Source organism: Kogia breviceps, chromosome 10 (genome assembly GCF_026419965.1).
Source record: "Kogia breviceps isolate mKogBre1 chromosome 10, mKogBre1 haplotype 1, whole genome shotgun sequence".
NCBI lineage: Eukaryota > Metazoa > Chordata > Mammalia > Artiodactyla > Physeteridae > Kogia > Kogia breviceps.
The window spans coordinates 77554480-77564726 of record NC_081319.1 but is presented as its reverse complement, the minus strand read 5'-3'; positions in this window follow the sequence as shown (position 1 = coordinate 77564726).

The window sequence follows — 10247 nt, the reverse complement described above, 5'->3', positions numbered from 1 at the left end:
CACGGAGCAGCCGTGTGCCTCTGTGTGTCACCCCTGCGTGCTCTCATTTAATTGAGGTGGGCTCAGTGTCCTCACCTGGGGATGAGAAAAGTGAGGCTCAGAGAAAGAGAGAGGCAGATTAGGATAACATTCCCAAGGCCACACAGCAGCAGGTCAGTGGAAGACCTGGGAAGCCAGTGCTTGACCTGAGTTTGATAACTCCATCCCCAGCATCCTCACTTTGGATAGGGCAGTAAAAAACCCAGCTTCACACCACCCCTCTCTGCCTTCTCACCCCCTTTCTAGAACTCACTGTCACGTCTTTACAATAATTGACTCAGGATTTGGGTCTTGTCACCAAGTGCCCAGCCTCATTTCAGCCTTTTTAGGAGCTACAAATAATAATGATAATAATAATGGTAATATTGAGATGCACTCTCTGAACTTGAGGAGCTTATACTCTACTGGCAAGTCGGATTGCACACCCCTGAATTAGCCTGAGGCTGCTTACAGAGCAACCAACACCACAAGTGGAAAACAAAAAGCCCCTCTGTTAATGGACACCAAATAATAGGGCATCAGGGTAGAGCTGGGGCAATAGGGAAGGCTTCCTGGAGGAGGTGGGTTTTAAAAGGACATTTTAGCAGATACAATATACCTAATTGTTAAAGAAGTGAGAAGCCTGCGTTCTGAGAACATGTGAACTAATCACGAAAGTAGGAAGGATCTGGGGAGCAGGGGAACAGGACTTTGGCCCCTACGGCCTTCACTCTTGATGTTAACACATGTGAATATGTTATGTTACATGGCAAAACGAACCTTGCAGATGTAATTATGGTCAGGGACCTTCAAACAGAGAGATGAGTCTGGATTATCAGGGTGGACCTATTCTAGGCACGAGTCCTCAAAAGCAGAGGACTTTCTCTGGCTGGAGTCAGAGAAATGAAGCAGAAGAGGAAGGCAGAGATTCGAAGCATGAGAAGAACTTGACTCACTTTTGCCACTTGAAGGTGGAGGGAACACGATGACGGGGAATGTGGTGGCTTTAAGAAGCTGAGAGAGGCTCCCAGCTGGCGTCCGACGAGGAACTGGATTCTGCCAACAACCTGAATGATCCCGGAGGTGAACCTCCCCCCAGAGCGTCCAGATAAGAGCCTAGACCAATGGACACTTTGACTTTAGCCTTGTGAGACCTTCGGCTGAGCCACACCATGCCAGACCTCTGCCCTGGGGAACTGGAGGTAACAAATGGTGTTGCTTCAAGCCACAGAGTTGGAGGTGATTTGTCACAGCAGCAATGGGAACTGACACCTCCTCCCAGCTGGCTGTGCAGGGCCCGGATGGCAGCTAATGCCTTGGCTAGTTCCTTAACCAAGGATAGGAGAAATAGGAGAAATACACTACCTGCTCTCCATTCTCTGCTCCTATGGCCTGGGAATCATAAACTAATGACTACTAATCTGCAAATGGCAGTGACACAGGTGTCTTCTGGCTGAGGCTTTGGAGTAGATTGAGTAGGACACTTGCCGGCGTTTGCAGGAATCAGGGCGGTGGTGCAAGTAAAGCCATCCGAGCTGACCCCTGTCCCAACCCCACCTCTGCTTATAGATCTCACATCTGAGTCACTTCTGAGAGATCCAGTCATCGGAAATCGCCTGCAGGCTGAGTGAGGCACCCTTTCCGCTGACTCAGCTGGGTCTTATGGGATTTGAACCCCAGGCTCCGGGGTGTTTAGGACTGGGACAGGAGACCACAAAGCCAGCATCCCCATCGGATCCAGCCAGGGCTAACGTGCCAGTAAATGCCTCCTTATGCTAAGTGATGACTGCCTTTGTTTCCGGGAAGTTTTCTCATCAAAGCTTCTAATCATCTCCTCCTCCGGGGAGACAACCAACTTGAAAGACAAAGATCTACACGGCCCACTGGCTCTCCATCTGGCCTCTGCTGGCTCATAGGCACAGCCAGGCCACTTCATCCAAGCCACTAACGGAAATGCTCATTGGGACAGAGTTGAGGACAGCTTTGCCAGAATGCTTGGTTCCAACGTTCTAGAATGTGGTTCTCCTCTAGAAAGTGCCCTCCAGGTTGACACCCATCCAGTCTCTGTATCCCCATGAATACAGCTGTTCAACCCGTTACCCTCCCCCCAACTGCAGCACATGGGCAGAGTTCTCAGTCTTGGCCAGGAACATAGAGATTTCTACTCTTACTGATGTGCTCATCCTGAAACCCAGTCGAGGAAGGCAATGTAGATGGACTGACATACTTGCTCCTAGAGGGTCAAGCTCCTCTCCAAGAGGCGCTCGTGGGGAAGAAAGTGTGGTGCAGTGGTTAGGGCCCAGGTCCTGCCGCTGGACCCCCTCAATGTGAGTCAGGCTGTGTGTTCTAACTGCTCACCAGGCAAGCTGATTAACTGCCCTCTGCCTCACTACCCTCATTTGCAGAGTCGAAGTAATCATGGTACCCGTTTCATAGGGTGGCTGTGAGGATTGAGGAGCATAGAAAGCCCAAGTATTAGCGATTATTTTTACTACTTGCTTCTCTAGGTATAGGCAAAGCTCTCCCTTAATAGTCCATTCTAGAAACCTGGCCACAGGGTCTTGAGTTCAGGGTTGATATCTTCTTTGGTTGCATATTCCAAGAACGTCCCTTATTCCTGCTGGGTGGCTATCATTATACTCAAGGACAGTACTGCTCGTTTTAAACATAAAAAGGCACCTTTCCTCAAGGCTGGGAACAGTGACAGGGGCACATGTGACCAGCACGCGGAAATTTTCAGACCTTGGGCAGAGAGGCTGTTTGGTTCCAACGTACTAGGATGCAAATCCATGGGGGTGGCAATCCTGCTCTCCTCATCTTCCCATTGTCGCCAGCATGCTGCCCAGCAGATGCTTGGTGCTTGATTGATGTTTTCTGAATGATTGAGTGAATGAATGAGCAAATAAATGAACTGGGAAATACCACACAATAAAAGGCAAGTGTTTTGGACTCTTTCATTGGAAAGCCTACGTCTTACTGTCATCCTTTTCGAGAGATTGAACTTGTTGGTAAAGCGTGGCTCTGACAATTGGAGCTTTTTTCCCCCAGATGTGGCAGAGTGCAGGCCATTTTGGAAATATCATCCACTGGGTTATCTAGTATCCTGAAGGCCCCTCACCCTTGAGCCCAGCTTTTAAGCTTGAGTCTGCATCTCCGCAGCCGAGCTTTGGAGAGAGGTGCTCAGAGGTCCAGCCATCGTCCAGGAGAAGGCGACCTGTTTGCCTGAGTCCCAGGAAGTGGTTCTCTATGGCGAGCTGCGTCTGACCAGCAGAATAACAGTCGCCACACGCTAGATTCTTCTCGTATCACACTTTATTGGAGTACAGCTTGGTTGAGGAAAGATGGAAGGAAGACGCCGCAGCCTTAACGGCAGCTGCCTATATAAGATTCGGGATACTGTGCAAGTCTCTGATTGGTTCATATCGAAGGCATAATTACACGTCGCCTTCGGACTGGTTACTGCTCTAAAACCTTGTTAGCATATCTCAACGCATGCGCACTGGCTACAGGATGGATGACTCAGCTTTTTCTACCCTGCTTTGCGGCAACGCTTTGCCGCGCCCCACATCTCCCCCTTATTTATTTACTATAGCACAGTGAAGTTTTGCCGGTACACATGCTCACACCATGGTGTGCTCACGGTTCAACGGCAGTTTTCCACTGGCACATCCATGACACCCTCCTGCGTGCAATGCCATCATAGGGCGGCAGGGTGCAAGGGCTGTCGATGGCACACCTACGACACCCTCCTGCGTGCAATGCCATCATAGGGCGGCAGGGTGCAAGGGCTGTCGAGACCTAAAACAGAGCTCCCTATGGAGGTGCAATGGCAGCAAGGCCTCTCCGTGCAAGGGCAGTCATCTAGGATTATTCAGGGCAGAGAGCCAGGCAGCAGGGGAATCACCTTCACCGATAGCCAAAAGCGCCTGAGTGAGCAGAACCTTATCTCGACGCGCTCGGACACGAATTCGACAGACCAACCAGAGACATAGCACAATCCCAAACAGGCAGCAGGCTGCAAACGTAGCTACTCCCACCCACTCTTTGAAAAAGGAGAAAGCAGAGGAAAGCCAAGAGGTAAAGTCCCCGAAAGTAACTGGCTCCAGTTTGGTAGCATTAAGCCGCAATATTTGAATCTTCCGTTTCAGTATCATCCGTTCCGCCTCTCGGGACCAATTTCCCGCTAGGAATCTTCCGATCACTCTGCTTTTATTGAGTGCATGATCATCCATTGTTGCATCATCCGTGCGACACTCGGCATCCCTTTCGAGTTTCTCTTCCACGCTCCGTGTCAATCTTGACGGCACCCAAATCGGGTCCTGATCCCCAGGCTGCCCAGGCCTCAAGGCAATGGGTAATAACATGTTGAACCCGTTCCCCAGAGAGGGGAGTTGCATGAAATACTCCCGAGATTTCCAGTCCAGATATTGCCCCATTGATAAGCAAGCACGCGCAATGTCCTGCCAATCTGTGGGCGTCAATGCATTTCGGGTAAGGCGTTGCAATAACATCAGAGTATAATTAGCAGTGACTCCATATCCTCTGGCAGCCTCTGCAAGATCCTTGATTATTTTATGATCTATCATCTCATAATATCTCTGACGAGTGGCTGGATCCTCAAATGCGGGAAAGGCCATGGGCACTTGAGACCATGCCTCCCGAGGGATAAAAGTACATTTTAATGGTCCTTGAGGTACACAGGGGGCATTAGCGGCTGAAGCAGGGGTCTGTACAAGCGCGGAAGCTCGTGCCGCAGCGGGGGCATATAATGGCGGACGAGCACACGGGGAACTCCTATACTGTCCCCGTTCATACTCTGCAGCTGCCTCTTCTAAAGCTGCCTCCTCTTTGGGATTCAATTCTTCCTGAGATAAATGTAAAGCTTTAAACTCATCTAAGAGCGGATACAATCTTGGCGCCGGCCCTTGTTTTTCTGCTTGTTTTTCTTTTCTTCTTTTTGGATTTTTAGGCCTATTTACAGTAGTCCCTAGATTTTCGCCTTCTGACGCACTATCTTGACACATACTGGACTACTCACCGACGGTTCACTCCGACGGTTCACTCCGTGTGTCGAGTTCTGAATCGGTCCTCCATGCGGGGTGCAACGATTCCCGGGTTTCGGCACCACTTATGGCGAGCTGCGTCTGACCAGCAGAATAACAGTCGCCACACGCTAGATTCTTCTCGTATCACACTTTATTGGAGTACAGCTTGGTTGAGGAAAGATGGAAGGAAGACGCCGCAGCCTTAACGGCAGCTGCCTATATAAGATTCGGGATACTGTGCAAGTCTCTGATTGGTTCATATCGAAGGCATAATTACACGTCGCCTTCGGACTGGTTACTGCTCTAAAACCTTGTTAGCATATCTCAACGCATGCGCACTGGCTACAGGATGGATGACTCAGCTTTTTCTACCCTGCTTTGCGGCAACGCTTTGCCGCGCCCCACAGTTCTCCATCAAAGCTTGTGGTGGAGAAGCGGACGGTTGATCTGTGTGGGACCTTTGTCCTCGGAGGTGCCAGCTCCACCCTGGGTCATTTCTGTGGAGCAGAACTACATTTGGAAGCCAAGAGACACGGGTGACTAATGGCCCCAAGTTGAAGGGTGGAGACTTGCATACAGGTAGGGTGTGCCTCTGTGGGCTGGATTAAGGCCAATTTAGGAGTCTAATAATAAACTTTCTAACAGGTAAACTCCTGAGGTTGGTTCAATCCTCCCAGACTCTGGTGCCTGGGATTGACTCATCTTTCCAGTGTCCTGGGCAGGTTTCTATAAAGGCACCTTCCTTTAGGGAATTCAGATGCTGGGTTTGCTATCATCTGTGGGCGAGGATCACTGCTGAGTTTGAGGCTGTCAGCACAGCTCATGACAGAGGCATGGCCTGGACCTCATTGAGATCATAGCATCTTTCTGAGCAGGGCTGTTGGGCTGGGGTTCTGCCCCTGAGCCTCCTTCCCTACCCTGTCCGGTCTGCTGCCCCATTAGAGCTCAGCTCTTACAGCTGCATGGAAATATAAGGATCACCATAAAGGCCTTCACAGATGCGGATTAGGAAGTCTGGAGCATTCATGGGCTTCCTCTCAGGTTCCTTCTCTCAGAAAAACTCACCAGCCTCCATCGAGTCGTCCCTCTCTCCACCCCAGCACTTAACTCTTGAATTTGTCGTCTCCTTTCTGTTTTCCCTGCCACCCTAGTCCGAACCATGACCATTTCTCTCCCATGAAAGCCTCATGGAGGATTCTATTTCTGCACTTTCCCCTATAATCCATTCTCTCCATGGCAGCCAGTGGGTATTTTTAAAATGCAAATCTGATCGTGTTGCTTCCCTTAAAAAATCCTCCAGTGGTTTCTCATTGCTTCAGGAATAAAAACTCAAATCTTTAACTCCGCCGATAAGGTCCTGCATGGTTTGACCCTCACTCCAAGCCCTCCTTTGATAAAAATCTCATCGTACTCCTTACTTTTTCTTCATTGCATGCATCTGAGTCTTCAATTATATCATGGTGGGTGTTTTGAGTAGAGAGTGTGTAGAGCACTTTGTGTGGCCGTACAGGTTGTGCTACGTGTGCTTGGCGTTTTCAGCTCCTGCCAAAGTACCTGGCACTTGCTAGGTGCTCAGCAAATATTGGTTGAATGAATACCTGTTGATGCAACTTCAACAACCTGAGAGGATGGTATGAGCATCCTATAAATCTTAGTGAACCCCATATATAATAAAAAAAAAAATCTTAGAATATTATAGCTGTAATGAAGAGAGGCCCTTCAAATACAAATATTTTGTTGGCATTTGACCATAATAAAAATAATATTTATCTATAATCCGTTACTCCTTGATACAGTCCTAGGTTGATTGCATGCCTTACTGTACTCAGTCTTCACAACAAACCCATGAAGTGAGCCCCATTATTATTTCCTTATTGCAAATGAAGAAATTATTCCTTGGGCAAAACCACACAGCTCTTAAATGGCAGCACAGGAATTGGAACCAGGGATGTCTGACCCCAAAGCCCATCTCATCCCCTGAAGCATGACATCCATGTCCAGCATCAGCACTGCTCCTTTCTTTCTTCCCAGAATCTCGCTTGGTACTTGAGAAGCAAACAAGGTTTTCAAAGCCTCGTGCCTGCCAGTTCTGAGTATGTCACCTGGAACAACGTCTCCCAGGATGCCCTGGGGTAGCCGGTGTGGGGATCAGCTGTATCTCCATGGTCCCTGACTCACCAAATGCCAGAAGGACTGGAAAAGGCTCAGCAGGTCACCTGAGGCTTTTGAATTGGCCTCTGGCTCAGATGCAACCCAAAGGGCTTTTTCCTTCCAGTAGGGGGCAGTGGTGGGGTAGGCAAGGGACAAACAGAGCCTGCCACTGAGCTCAGGAGTTTAAAACTTCTCATATCACAATTACTGCTACCACCTATCAGGTGCCCTTGGTGTCCAGGCATCACACAGATCTGCATGTATTACTTCTCTGGAAGGCAGATAGAATTATGCCCATTTTACAGCTGAAAGAACTGAGGCTCGGTGAGTTTAAGTGACTTTCTAAAGCTTCCTTAACCTGAGAGTAACTGACCAAATGTTTCAACCTCCAATGATTTGAGCTCCAAATCGGGTCTGTCAGGACCTATAGCCCATGCCCTCCAGCTCAGATTATATCTAAGACCAAAGACCAGCTCCCTGGGGAGGTGGACAGTGCAGTGGCCTTCCAGCACCCCCTCCAGCCCTCTCCCACATGGGGCAGCCATATTTGTTTGGGGAAACTAAGCCCTCTCCCGGATCCATAAACCAATCAGCACAGTCTCATCCTTCTCGCCACAGTGATTTGTTCAGGGATGGGAAGTAACCCAGGCCTAAGCCAATGAGACCTCAACGTTCTCCAGGCCACAGTGACTGGCTCAGGCTGGCCCAGAGTGAAGTGTGGGACTCTTGTTGAATATCTGGGCGTGAGGTGGGGCAGGCGAGCTCTCTCTCTCTCTCTTGCTCTCTGTGGTGTGGTATGGGGATGTGAAGCCTGGAACTGTTGCAGCTGTTTTGCCACCATCTGGGAAATCAGGCTTCAGTGAATCCAAGCCATCCAAAAGGGCAGAGTCAAGTGGATCACAGAGAAAAGGAGACATAGCCCTGATAAAGCCACGTCTGAAGGTTGAACCACTCCTGGACTTCCATTCCTTAATGTACTGTTTCCTCACTGTTCAGGTCATTTTTTGAGCTGGGTTTTCTAATAAGTGCAGTAGAAATTATCACACCCAGAATCTCCAAGAAGTTGGCTGGGTTTGTCGCTTCTAACAGAAGATTGCAGATGGAAGGGAGAAGGGGTCCTATGGAGGACCCAAGGTATAGGGAAACAAAGGGAGCTGGTGTGAGCAGGTGAGGAGGCTGAGGGGGTGAAGGGTGAGAAGTAAGGGGGTAGGAGCCGCGAGAAGGGGAAGGGATGTGATGGGGTGAGAGCGTTTGGGAGGGAAGAACAAGAGGGTGGAGCTAAAGAGTTGCAGAAAGTGAGGGGTGAGAGAATAAGGGGGTGAGGGAGGTAAAGCCCACGAAGGAGGCGAGGGGGCATGGGGGTGAAGGGGGTGAGGAATTGAAGAAGGTGAGGAATTGGAGGAGGTGGCCTCCCAAGGGCTGCCCCAGGCCAGCCGGCTGCGGGAAGTGCCCCTCTGGCCGCCGGCCAACCCCACATCTGGGGGGCAGGAGCTCTTGTTGGGGGGAAGGGCGCGGACCGGCAGCGAGAACACGGAGCCTTTGACGCAAATCTTTGCCTTCCATATTTTCAGTTCCTCTTTGCTTAATCAGAAGAAGCAAGCCCTGGGTTTTCAAGACCCTTGTTCCAGAAACATAAGAATTCACCTGCTTCAGGGAGAAGGCAAGTTTTGGAATGAAAATGCTCCCACACCTCCTGCCTCAACCTTTTGTCCAGAGAGCGAAGGGAAGAGCTTGAATGAGACTCCAGAGGACGAAAGGGGCCTCATGTACATAGACGACGCTGGCTGCGGAAGTCTGGAATTACAAAGGAGAACTGAGGGGCCAGCATGATTACAGAAGGCTTTCTGTGACAAAGAGAGGTTGTATAGTTGTCCTGTGAAGAGTGAGCTATCCAAGGGTCTTTAAAATAGGTCTCAGTTTACAGGAATCTGGTCCCCTTTTTTACAAAAATCGATCGCTGATTAGAAAGCAAGGCACACCCGAAGATAGAGCACATCTAATGACATCCCTAGGAGAATGGCCTCGGTTAACCTCCTCTCCAGTCCCTCCCTCAGCAGCTCAGCCTCTAATCCTTCTAAAAGTTGTGCAGGGCTTCCCTGGTGGCGCAGTGGTTGAGAATCCGCCTGCCGATGCAGGGGACACGGGTTCGAGCCCCGGTCTGGGAAGATCCCACATGCCACGGAGCGGCTGGGCCCGTGAGCCATGGCCGCTGAGCCTGCGCGTCCGGAGCCTGTGCTCCACAACGGGAGAGGCCACAACAGTGAGAAGCCCGCGTACCGCAAAAAAAATAAAAGTTGTGCAGCCAGGGTCCCTCAAATGCCCCCAGGCTGGCATACTGGACCTCCTCTCTCTAAAAGACACATATACCTCCATCCAGGTATACACACATACCTTCACCAGTCCACCCTTCTTTCAAAACTACCCTGCAAGTTTTAGGTCATGGAGTGGTAGGCTAATTAAAAATCTTGTCCACATCTAGCTGTGTGACCTGAGTTTCTTAAACCTGGTTTCTTAAACCTCAGAGAGGTTTCTTAACCTCTCTGAGCTTCAGTTTGTTTCTCTCTAAGTGGGAGTAATTGTGTCACAAGGCACTTGTCACATTAAATAAGAAAAATGCGCATCAAAGCACAAATTCTGACACCAGTAGATGCTGAATAAATTGTTTGAAGAAAAGAATCTATCTGGGCCATGAACAGATACATTGACCTGAGTCAATGGATGGATTGACCTGAGTTGGTCTTAGTTGCAGACAACAGAGTCCAGTTTAACTGGTTCACAGAAAAAGGATTTATTAGAGAGTATTGGGGAGTCTGTAAAATGTCTTGCACGGCCAAGGAATCAAGCCAGGAACAATTCAGACTGAGGAAACCCGCAACCACACCGCAGGACAATTTCAGTCGAAACTCCACACCTGTGATGTTGGGAACCAGTCAGGATGGTTGCAAAAAAAAACAAACGCCTCCTCCAAGGAATCTGACGTCCCCGCATCCAACAGCCGCCTCATCTTGCTCGTTGCTGCCTTCCATGCCTTAC